The sequence below is a fragment of the Ranitomeya imitator genome, chromosome 6 (genome assembly GCF_032444005.1).
Source record: "Ranitomeya imitator isolate aRanImi1 chromosome 6, aRanImi1.pri, whole genome shotgun sequence".
Taxonomy (NCBI): Eukaryota; Metazoa; Chordata; class Amphibia; order Anura; family Dendrobatidae; genus Ranitomeya; species Ranitomeya imitator.
The window spans coordinates 480,943,863-480,956,610 of NC_091287.1; the positions used below are offsets into that span (position 1 = coordinate 480,943,863).

Sequence of the window (12,748 nt, forward strand, 5' to 3'; positions counted from 1 at the left end):
GAATATCCTCCTGATGTGCAGGAGCCATGCACATGGTCAATTGGGTCCAGTACTGAGGCTTATTCTTGGCCAAAAGCGTAGCATCAATTCCTCTCAATGGAATAGGATACCGCAAGGGCTCCAAGAAAAAACCACAGCGCCTAGCAAACTCCAAGTCCATCAAATTCAGGGCAGCGCCTGAATCCACAAATGCCATAACAGAATGGGATGACAAAGAGCAAATCAGAGTAACGGACAAAAGAAATTTCGACTGTACCGTACCAATGGTGGCAGACCTAGCGAAACGCTTAGTGCACATAGGACAATCGGAGATAGCATGAGTGGAATCACCACAGTAAAAACACAGCCCATTCCGACGTCTGTGTTCTTGCCGTTCAGCTCTGGTCAAAGTCCTATCACATTGCATAGGCTCAGGTCTATGCTCAAATAATACCGCCAAATGGTGCACAGCTTTACGCTCACGCAAGCGTCGATCGATCTGAATGGCCAAAGACATGGACTCATTCAGACCGCAGGCATGTGAAATCCCACCATGACATCCTTAAGGGCTTCAGAGAGACCCTTTCTGAAAATTGCTGCCAGGGCACATTCATTCCACTGAGTGAGTACAGACCACTTCCTAAACTTCTGACAATATATCTCTACCTCATCCTGACCCTGACACAGAGCCAGCAAGATTTTCTCTGCCTGATCCACTGAATTTAGTTCATCATAAAGCAATCCAAGCGCCAGAAAAAACGCATCAACATCACGCAATGCCGGATCTCCTGGCGCAAGGGAAAATGCCCAGTCTTGAGGATCGCCACGTAACAAAGAAATAATGATTTTCACTTGTTGAACAGGGTCACCTGAGGAGCGAGGTTTCAAAGCAAGAAACAATTTACAATTATTTTTGAAATTCAGAAACTTAGATCTATCCCCAAAAAACAAATCAGGAATTGGAATCCTAGGCTCTGACATCGGATTCTGAACCACAAAATCTTGAATGTTTTGTACCCTTGCAGTGAGATTATCCATCCAAGAGGACAGACCTTGAATGTCCATATCTACACCTGTATCCTGAACCACCCAGAGGTAAAGGGGAAAAGAGAGACAAAACACACTGCAAGGAAAAAAAAAATGGTCTCAGAACTTCTCTTATCCCTCTATTGAGATGCATTAGTACTTTGGGCCACCTGTACTGTTATGACCTGGTGGTTAGGACAATAATGGACCTGGTGGTTAAGAGCACACGGAATGACCTGATAGTTACTAATAATACAGGACAAGCTCTGGGACGTGGGAACTCTGCTGACCGCAATCCCTAATCCTATCACACACACTAGAAATAGCCGTGGATTGCTCCTAACGCTCCCTATGCAACTCGTCACAGCCTAAGAAACTAGCTAGCCCTAAAGATAGAAAAATAAAGCCTACCTTGCCTCAGAGAAAATCCCCAAAGGAAAAGGCAGCCCCCCACATGTAATGACTGTGAGTTAAGATGAAAATTACAAACACAGAGATGAAATAGATATAGCAAAGAGAGGCCCGACTTACTGAACAGACAGAGGATAGGAAAGGTAACTTTGCGGTCAGCACAAAAACTACAAAAAGACCACGCAGAGGGCGCAAAAAGACCCTCCGCACCGACTCACGGTGCGGAGGCGCTCCCTCTGCATCCCAGAGCTTCCATCAAGCAAGACAAAAATCAGAATAGCAAGCTGGACAGAAAAATAGCAAACAAGAGAAAAACAAGCAGGAACTTAGCTTCTGCTGGGAAGACAGGTCACAAGAACGATCCAGGAGCGAACTAGACCAATACTGGAACATTGACAGGTGGCATGGAGCAATGATCTAAGTGGAGTTAAATAGAGCAGACAGCTAACGAATTAACCTCGTCACCTGTGGAAGGAAACTCAGAAGCCGCAGCCCCACTCACAACCACCAGAGGAAGCCCATGGACAGAACCAGCCAAAGTACCATTCATGACCACAGGAGGGAGCTTGACAACAGAATTCACAACAATTGTGGTGCCTCTAAATTTTTGGCAGCTCTTGCATTCACTGCATAGGAAAAGTGTGGGACACCCACTTCCTAAGAATGGGAACATTGTTTTCAGGAGGCCCTCCTGTACGACTCTTCAAAGAGGTATTGGGGTATGTCTAAATATTGGGCAGACCTTGCATTCACTGCATAGGCAAACAGTATTGGAGACCCACTTCTTAATAATGGGAACATTGTTTTCAGGAGGCCCACCTGTACATCTCTTCAATGCGTTATTGTGGTGCGTCTACTATTTTGGCAGCTCTTGCATTCAGTGCATAGGCAAATAGGCAAAAAGTTTTCAGGAGGCCCTCTTGTACGTTTCTTCAAAGGGGTATAGGGGTGCGTCCTAATTTTTGGCAGCCCTGCCACTCACTGCATACACAATAAAAGTATAGGAGACTCACTGTTTAATAATGGGAACAACAAAGCATAGCCGGCTGATGGATCTCTAAGAATAGTGAGGGACGACTGCTGGCCCTTTAAGAACAATAAAGGCCACCCGATAACCCTATAAAAATAGGTATTGTGACTTTCAGAGTCCCTCCTTCATAAATGAAACAGGATGAGTCTGATGATGTGTCACACACACCACATAGCCAGATAAGGTTGTAAAATGTTGAAATGACAATTCCCAGTGAATGCATTTGTCTTGGTTGAAAGCAATGCTAAAGTTCAAAAATGCATCAAAAACGCTACGTGTGAACATAGCCCAAGTTGTGGAGCAGCATTTTTGTTTTTGGTAATTTATTTTGCCTTAGCATATTAGCCTTTATCCTGGAAAGGATGTTCCTTAACATATTTCCCAGGAAAATCCATTTTGTTTTTGTTTTTGTATGTTTTATTGTGAGTGTGTAAAAGTAGCGTAAGACTCTGACAACATCGTTCACAGCAGACCTAGGAGTCAGAAATGCTTCCAGGGGTCTTCCCCATGCTGTTCCCATGTCATTTGAGCACTGTTCCCATTGATTTCTGCAATTTCTAGTCCCTCTAAAGACCGCCAGAGCACCGCAGGAAAAATGCTCGAGATTCTCATACACTTACATTGGGCTCGTTGCTCGGGTTGAGTACCCGAGTATTCCAATTTGCTCGACCCGAGCAATGAGCACCCAAGCATTTTAGTGCTCGCCCATCACTAATCATTATCAGAGCAGGAAAATTTATAAAGTATGTTTTTTTTTAATTAGCTTAGACAAAATAAAACTTTTCTAACATAAGTGTGATATATATTTGTTTGTCCTTAATTTATTAGTATTAATATAAAATAGACAGATCCAGCTTCGGGGTAAGCCATCATTAGGGAGTGAAAGGGTATTTATTGCAAACTAGTGAAGGTTGTAGAGGTTTTCTAGGACTATATTATTGATTTGGCTAAGTCATTGGTGGACATCATGTTAGCAAATTTACAAGGGGTGATCACATTTTCATTCTTCTGGAGCTCTTTGCTCCCTTGCCTCACGACTTCCTGCTTGCCAAGGGGCAGTGTGCTCCTGATTGATAGACAGTTTGGACTGGTGGCATGGATGTGCTGCTGGCCCCAACTGTGCGTTCATGGATTCTGCTAGCAATGATAGCTTTGCCTCTGCAGCACCGGAGGAACGCAGTGGCATTGAGATGGTCTATGCCCGGTCATCCATCCAGCATCACAGCACATGGTGCAAACTTCTTCGAGAAGCAGAACTAAATGCTCGTCAGGACAGAGAGACCTCATTTCATCCACCGGTCTTGTGCAATATAGGTACAGTTTAAATTTACACCGTCACTTTAGCATTATTCCCTTTTTCCTTGGTTAGCCAGGGTATTGTGCCCATAGTTGTGGCTGACAGGGAGCAAAGTGTCTAAATACTTATGACCATGTGATATTTCAGTTTTTCTTTTTTACTGAATTTGCAAAAATTTCTACATTTTTGTTTTTTTTTCAGTCAAAATGGGCTGCACAGTGTACATTAATGAGAAAAAAATGAACTTTTTTTGAATTTACCAAATGGCTGCAATGAAAAAAAAGTGTAAAAAATTGAAAGGGGTCTGAATACTTCTCATACCCACTGTATAAAACTCGCCAGAAGCTGATGGCAGGAATGTAGTTTTAAAGGGACTTTAAAGGGAAGGTGCCATCAAAAAAATTTTTTTTCAGCGATTGAAAAAATTTAAAGAATTTATAGGATCGCTACTTTACAGGTGGCGCTATAGAGTTTAAGTCCTCTTTTTTCTCGGAAGAGGCAATTTGCATCCTGAAAAATATAATTTGTTTATAATTTAGTAAAATATGAAAAATAATTTTAAAAGGTTTGGCATTTCCACTTTTAAGCACTAGGGGCAGCCGCTAATGAAATTTGACAAAACCTAGTGTACAACTAGCTCACATTACTGCACTGCAGTAATTATGGGCGGAGTCTGCTGACATGGCTGTGAACACAGTGAGAAGCCATTTTGTTGGTGACTGCAAAGTTATACTGACAAGTAGACAGTCACCAAGGATGGCAGGCAGCAAGGATTCTGGGAGATATATGATGGAGGGAGCAGGGTGACAGCAGCAAAGAGTATTTCAGGAGAGCAGTGTGCTGGTCTATGGGGGGCACCCTGTTCGGTGCGAGGAGCAGCCAGGGATTGTACATAGAGCGCTGTCTTTTATACACATGGATGGACCGTCTGCTCCACAGAAATCCAGGAAACATTTCTGCCGATTGATGGCCTGTTCTGATCCTGACTTTGCATGCAAAGACCCTATTCCCCTCCTCAGAACCTGTCCTGGCGATGTGTGAAAGCGAGTTGTCAGGCGCAGTCCGGGGTGACGCTGGGAAGGAAATGTAGCCATATAGTAATGATAAAAATAAGACGCCTCTCTACAGCTGCCTCACCAGCCTTCCCTTGATGGCACCTAACTGGAGGTCATGCTGCCCCCTCTATTACCCCAGACCCGCGTGCAAGTGCTCAGCCAGAACCACCCTAGAATGGGTCCCTTTTCTGAAGATAATACTGCCATAGTGTTCTCACATAATACCGCCATATAGATCACACATAATACTGTCCTATAGTTCTCACATAATACCATCATATAGATCGCAAATAACGACGCCATAGTGTTCTCACATAATACCGCCATATAGATCACACATAATACCGCCATATACTTCACACATGATACCGCCATATACTTCACACATAACGACGCCATATAGATCTCACATACCACCAGTGTTCTCACAATACCGACATATAGATCACAGATAATACCGCCATTTACTTCACACATAATACCGCCATATAGATCACACATAACAGGGGGGAGAGGAGTGCATAGGAGAGGATTAGATACACGGCCCAGCAGTTAGTATCACACATAGGAGGATTAGATACACAACTCAGCAGTCAGTTTCACACCGGATAGTATTAGAATCACAGCTCAGTCAGTATCACACAGGATAGGATTAGATACACGGCTCAGCAGTCAGGATCACACAGGGGAGGATTAGATACACATCTCAGCAAAGTATCACACATAGGAGGATTAGATACACAGCTCAGCAAAGTATCACACAGGAGAGGATTAGATACACGGCTCAGCACACAGTATCACACAGGAGCGGATTAGATATACATCTCAGCACAGTATCACACAGGGTAGGATTAGATACATGGCTCAGAAGACAGTATCACACAGGGTAGGATTAGATACATGGCTCAGAAGACAGTATCACACAGGGTAGGATTAGATACATGGCTCAGAAGACAGTATCACACAGGGTAGGACTAGATACATGGCTCAGCAGACTGCATCACACAGAAGAGGATTAGATAGACAGCTCTGTCAGTATCACATAGGATAGGATTAGATACATAGTCAGCACAGTAACACACATGGGAGGAGATACACTACTCAGAGTCAGCATCACAAAGGATAGGATTAGATTACCTCTCACCCTCCCCGATATTACTTCACTGCTGCCGACGCTGCTCCTTTCTCCCTCCTGTGCCGTCCTTGGTCTCCTCCTCCTATAACAGCAAGGCTCTCAAATGGAGCTCACAGACACACTGTGAGCTCCAGAAAGATGGCGCCAATCTCCTGCCTCTGCTGTGATGTGGACGGCTCAGGGGGCGTGGCCAGATCACAGCAGGGAGCAGCTCAATGCAAAGAATAGGGTCGGATGCCGACCGCAGGCTTCTATGCCCAGGGCTGATGTATTTGCAGTGTAAATGTCGTGCAGTTACTTACACTCCTGCAAATCAAAATGGCGGTGCCCAGTGGCTGAAAAAATAATTAATAATAAAAAAATGTTAAAGTTAAAAAATGTAAATTTGTATTAAAACTAATTGTTTATATAAACAATCATTTTTAATACAAAAAATAAAATGCGGCACCTTCCCTTTAAAAGTTCTGACAAAACACAAAGGTTTAAAAAGGTATATATCTAATAAATCTATGTACACAATAAATCAGTCAGCCACTCTACAGGTTCTTATTCCTTCCCTGCAGGGGTTACTTTCAATCTACCCTTGTAACAGCAATTCACTGAGCTCAGTGGTGGATTCCATGAGATCACTGTAGAAAAAAAAGCACAGATCAGCACTGAGACCTGGTGCTTGCGTTTTGGGGATTTTTTAGGTAATAATTATTCTGGTATTCTATATCATGTCTAACCTAATTTTGGGCAATTCTGGAAAACCCTTAAAATTATTTTTTTTTCTGTACAAAATAATAAAACAATTTTGCTTGCTTACAGGTCAGTCTCTTCTTCCCGGTTGTGTATTGCATCTGCAGTCTATTCCTTGTTATTGTTCCGATCTATAGTGATGCTATAAATTCACTAATCGGCATTGGAATTGTACTGTCTGGAATTCCTGCTTATTTCTTAGGAGTTTATGTGCCTTTTCAGAAGAAACAAAAATTGCTTCCTTGTATTAGTGGTGAGTATGAAACCATCTGTGTATATGGAAGTTTATGTGTCACTATATCTAATATACCTTGGTTTTGAATAGTGCAGAATTTTTATGTGATCCAGATATAGAAATTGTCTCTTTAGAGAGGAAGAGGACAAGAACAGTAGTTCTACCTATTGGAAGCAGCGATCCTAAAAGTCAATATCATAAACATTACCCCTTTGATCCCATTGTAGAGCTTCTCACCTAGCAACGTCAGATCTCATACTTTGCACTGATGAGAGGGAGTACCCTGAAACACTGTATCTACAACTTGAGATTCTAATTTGGCTTTTATCCCAAATCATATTACAAGTCTCATTAATGAGTTGAAATTGAGTTTTAGGATCTCTGTTTCCACTAGGTGAAGTTAGAGTTCTATTCTTCTTCATCTCTGAATAGACGATTTGCATATTTAATTTCCCAGAGGGGAGACATCCATGGCTTATAATTTCCTCACTATGACATGCCAGGTTTGGCTTGTAACTGTCCACAGGGAGAATTGTTACCCCTTAAACCCTATATAATCCAAAGAACTTAGTTATTTTATTATGTAGTGCAGCATAGGCTATTTCTAAAGAATAATGTAGAAGCTCTTGTATGTGTATCTTCTTATATTTATTTTATTTGATGTGCCATTGTGATTCCTTCTCCTCTGATAATGATACTCGTAATGCAGCCTACATTTCCCAATAGGTCTCTGGCTATGCAGAGAGGATGGTACTTCATCACATTGACCTCATGTTACAGTACTATCTGTGGGTGGCAGTGACTGATTAGTGATTGCTTTCCTCTGGCTCACACTAGAGAGCCTCAGTGTATCTTTCGTGATGCAGCTTTAGGAGGCTGACTCCATGTCTCCTGCTTGTGATAGGTTTCTCAATGTTGACTCTTGCAAGCAAGAGGCATAGAAAGCAGGCTGAAACTTCATCTCATACGATACACTAGTGCAAATAGTATAGACAGTCATTATGAGTCATTGCAATTTTTTTTATCTCTGCAACAAACCATTATTTTGACAAATTAACTTAAACATTTTTATTAACTAAACCCTCTTATATAAGGCACAAATCATATGTACAGTTACAGAACAAGAAATAGGGTAAAGTTTGGTGGGGAGTGGTCTGAAAGCTGTTAGGCAGCATTAAAAGGTATCAGATCAATAAATGATAACATTGCAGCATTAATAGATGTCATCCAGTAATTAACAGGAAGTATAGACATGTACTAGATTGTCAGTCACTTTAAACAAATGACACAGCTGACAATAAAAAGGGATATAAAAATGTGGATGCAGCTGAGCTGAGCTGAAGCTGGAACACTGTTATTTATCCAGAACACAAACCAAATGACGTTGCATCTAGGGTTGAGCGAAACGGGTCGAACGTTTTCAAAAGTCGCCGACTTTTGACAAAGTCGGGTTTCATGAAACCCGATCCGACCCCTGTGCGGGGTCGGCCATGCGGTACGCGACTTTCGCGCCAAAGTCGCGTTTCAATGACGCGAAAAGCGCCATTTCTCAGCCAATGAAGGTAAAAGCAGAGTGTGGGCAGCGTGATGACATAGGTCCTGGTCCCCACCATCTTAGAGAAGGGCATTGCAGTGATTGGCTTGCTGTCTGCGGCGTCACAGGGGCTATAAAGGGGCGTTCCCGCCGACCGCCATCTTACTGCTGCTGATCTGAGCTTAGGGAGAGGTTGCTGCCGCTTCGTCAGAAGCAGGGATAGCGTTAGGCAGGGTCCATTAACCACCAAACCGCTTGTGCTGTAGCGATTTCCACAGCCCAACACCACCTTCGGTGTGCAGGGACAGTGGAAGCTACATTTTTTTTTTTTCCTCAGCGCTGTAGCTCATTGGGCTGCCCTAGAAGGCTCCCTGATAGCTGCATTGCTGTGTGTACGCCGCTGTGCAAACCAACTGCTTTTTTTAAAGCCCAAATCCTCTTGTTCCTTCCTTTCTGCACAGCTATCTTGTTTGTTTGTCCACACTTTTTATTTAATTTGTGCATCAGTCCACTCCTTATTGCTGCCTGCCATACCTGGCTGAGATTACTGCAGGGAGATAGTAATTGAAGGACAGTTCCTTTTTTTTTTTTTTTTTTGTGGGAGATTAAGATTGGCATTTCTGCTAGAGTGCCATCCCTGTCTGTGTCATCTCTCACTCAGTGGGCCATAGAAAGCCTATTTATTTTTTTGCTTGATTTGGGTTCTAAAATCTACCTGAAAAAATCACTACATCAATCAGTGGGAGAAAAATATTGGCCTCAGGGCTTGTGTGCCACTCCTTACTCCTGTGTGTGCCATCTCTCACTCAGTGGGCCATAGAAAGCCTATTTATTTTTTTGCTTGATTTGGGTTCCAAAATCTACCTGAAAAATCACAACATCAATCAGTGGGAGAAAAATATTGGCCTCAGGGCTTGTGTGCCACTCCTGACTCCTGTGTGTGCCATCTCTCACTCAGTGGGCCATAGAAAGCCTATTAATTTTTTTGCTTGATTTGGGTTCTAAATTCTACCTGAAAAAATCAATAAATCAATCAGTGGGAGATTAATATTGGCCTTTGGGCTTGAGTGCCAGTCCTAAGCGTGCCATCTCTCTCTCTCAGATAGTGGGCCATAGAAAGCCTATTTATTATTTTTTTTATTGGGTTTATAAATTTTCCCTGGAAAAAAAAAAAAAGTGGGAGATTAATATTGGCCTCTGGGCTTGTGTGCCAGTCCTGAGCGTGCCATCTCTCTCACAAATAGTGGGCCATAGAAAGCCTATTTATTATTTTGGTTGATTTGGGTTCTAAATTCTACCTGAAAAAATCAATAAATCAATCAGTGGGAGATAAATATTGGCCTCTGGGCTTGTGTGCCACTCCTGACTCCTGTGTGCGTCCTCTCTCACTCAGTGGGCCATACAAAGCCTATTTTTTGTTTTATTTGTTTTCTAAATTCTCCCTGAAAAAATCATTTTATTTTATTTGGTTTCTAAATTATTCCTGAAAAAATCTTTTTTTTTTTTTTTCTAAAGTCTCCCTGAAAAAAAAAAAAAAAATCAAATCAGTGGGAGATTAATATTGCCCTTTCTGCTTGTGTGCCAGTCTTGACTCCTGGGTGTGCCATCTCTCTCTCTCCAATTGTGGGCCATAGAAAGCCTATTAATTTTTTTGCTTGATTTGGGTTCCAAAATCTACCTGAAAAAATCACTAAATCAATCAGTGGGAGATAAATATTGGCCTCTGGGCTTGTGTGCCACTCCTGACTCCTGTGTGCGTCCTCTCTCACTCAGTGGGCCATAGAAAGCCTATTTTTTTTTATTTGTTTTCTAAATTCTCCCTGAAACAATCATTTCATTTTATTTGGTTTCTAAATTCTTCCTGAAAAATTCATTTTTTTGTATTTTTTTTCTAAAGTCTCCCTGAAAAAAAAAAAAATCAAATCAGTGGGAGATTAATATTGCCCTTTCTGCTTGTGTGCCAGTCTTGACTCCTGGGTGTGCCATCTCTCTCTCTCCAATTGTGGGCCATAGAAAGCCTATTAATTTTTTTGCTTGATTTGGGTTCCAAAATCTACCTGAAAAAAATCACTAAATCAATCAGTGGGAGATAAATATTGGCCTCTGGGCTTGTGTGCCACTCCTGACTCCTGTGTGCGTCCTCTCTCACTCAGTGGGCCATAGAAAGCCTATTTTTTTTTATTTGTTTTCTAAATTCTCCCTGAAACAATCATTTCATTTTATTTGGTTTATAAATTCTTCCTTAAAAAATCATTTTTTTTTTATTATTTTTTTTTTCTAAAGTCTCCCTTTTAAAAAAATTAAAACAAATCAGTGGGAGATTAATATTTACATTTGCGCTTCAGTGACAGTCCTGCGTGTGTGGCATCTCTCTCATTTGTTGCCACCAACAACAGAGTGTGTAACATTGTGCCTGATTTTCGTTGTGGTCTCACCCACCTGTAAAGGGGTAGCTAAATCATACTGAAGTTATAGCTCACCGTGTAAGTTGTGTGACAGCAACAAATACCGTTAGTTTGGTAACGTTTTTAAAACAATGAGGAAGTCTGGTGGAAGAGGTCGTGGCCGGGGGCGTTCATTGTCAGCTGGTAATGAGGGTAGTGGTAGAGGTGGAGCATCAGGTGGTCGTGGGAAAAAAAATATTGCACCTAAGTCTGGAGCTGTGGAGCCAGGTTCGTCGTCTGGCTACACAAGGCCTCGAACGCTCCCTTTTCTGGGAGTAGGAAAACCGCTTTTAAAGCCGGAGCAGCAAGAGCAAGTTTTGGCTTATCTTGCTGACTCAGCCTCTAGCTCTTTTGCCTCCTCTCGTGAAACTGGTAAATGTCAAAGCAGCGCGTCGTTAGTGGATGTTCACGGTCAGGGACAAGTCGCTTCCTTGTCCTCTTCAGCAAAAACAACAACAGAGAAGAATGCAGCAGGCGACACAACGGGTTACTCCATGGAGCTCTTTACACATACCGTCCCTGGCTTAGAAAGTGAAGCAGTTAACAGTCCATGCCCATTACAAGTTGAATCTGACATGGAGTGCACTGATGCACAGGAACAGCCAGACTACTATGCTGGTCCTTTGACTCAGACCACAACATTGCCCTCGCAGGGTGCTGATCAAGAATCAGACCCTGATGAGACTATGTTGCCCCATCACGAACGCTATACCACCGACCGACACGGTGACACAGACGAAGTTGCACACGAGCTACAAGAAGAGGTAATAGATGACCCAGTTCTTGACCCCGATTGGCAGCCATTGGGGGAACAGGGTGCAGGCGGCAGCAGTTCTGAAGCGGAGGAGGAGGGGCCGCAGCAGGCATCAACATCGAAACAGGTTCCATCTGCCGGGCCCGTATCTTGCCCAAAATGCGTGGCAAAGTCAAAACCTGTTGGAGGACAGCGTGGCCATCCGGTTAAAGTTCAGTCTGCAATGCCTGAAAAGGTATCCGATGCTAGAAAGAGTGCAGTCTGGCATTTTTTTTAAACAACATCCAATTGATCAGCGCAAAGTCATCTGTCAAAAATGTTCAACTACCTTAAGCAGAGGGCAGAATCTGAAAAGTCTCAATACAAGTTGCATGCATAGACATTTAACCACCATGCATTTGCAAGCTTGGACTAACTACCAAACGTTCCTTAAGGTTGTAGCACCCTCGGCCAATGAAGCTAGTCATCAACGCAACATCCCTTCCGGCAGTGTAGGGCCACCATTTTCTGCACCACCTGCAGTATCTGTGCAGGTTTCTTTGCCAGGCCAAAGCAGTCAGGGTCAGGGAATCACCAGTTTCGTAGTAGGAAACACTGCATCTAGGGCACCGGCGGCAACAATACCATCTCCCACCGTCTCTCAGTCTGCCATGTCCACCGGCACCCCCGCTAGTTCCACGATCTCCAGCTCTCCAGTCCAGCTCACCCTACATGAGACTATGGTTAGAAAAAGGAAGTACTTAGCCTCGCATCCGCGTACACAGGGTTTGAACGCCCACATAGCTAGACTAATCTCGTTAGAGATGATGCCCTACCGGTTAGTTGAAAGCGAAGCTTTCAAAGCCCTGATGGACTACGCTGTACCACGCTACGAGCTACCCAGTCGACACTTTTTTTCCAGAAAAGCCATCCCAGCCCTCCACCAGCATGTTAAAGAGCGCATCGTCCATGCACTCAGGCAATCTGTGAGCACAAAGGTGCACCTGACAACAGATGCATGGACCAGTAGGCATGGCCAGGGACGTTACGTGTCCATCACGGCACACTGGGTAAATGTGGTGGATGCAGGGTCCACAGGGGACAGCAAGTTTGGGACAGTTCTGCCTA

At 43.1% G+C, this 12,748-nt stretch overlaps 1 pseudogene; it reads left to right on the forward strand.

Annotated features, from left to right (window-relative positions):
- Positions 1–12,748, forward strand: part of LOC138641482 (Y+L amino acid transporter 2-like) — a 68,616-nt pseudogene that overhangs the window by 40,938 nt on the left and 14,930 nt on the right.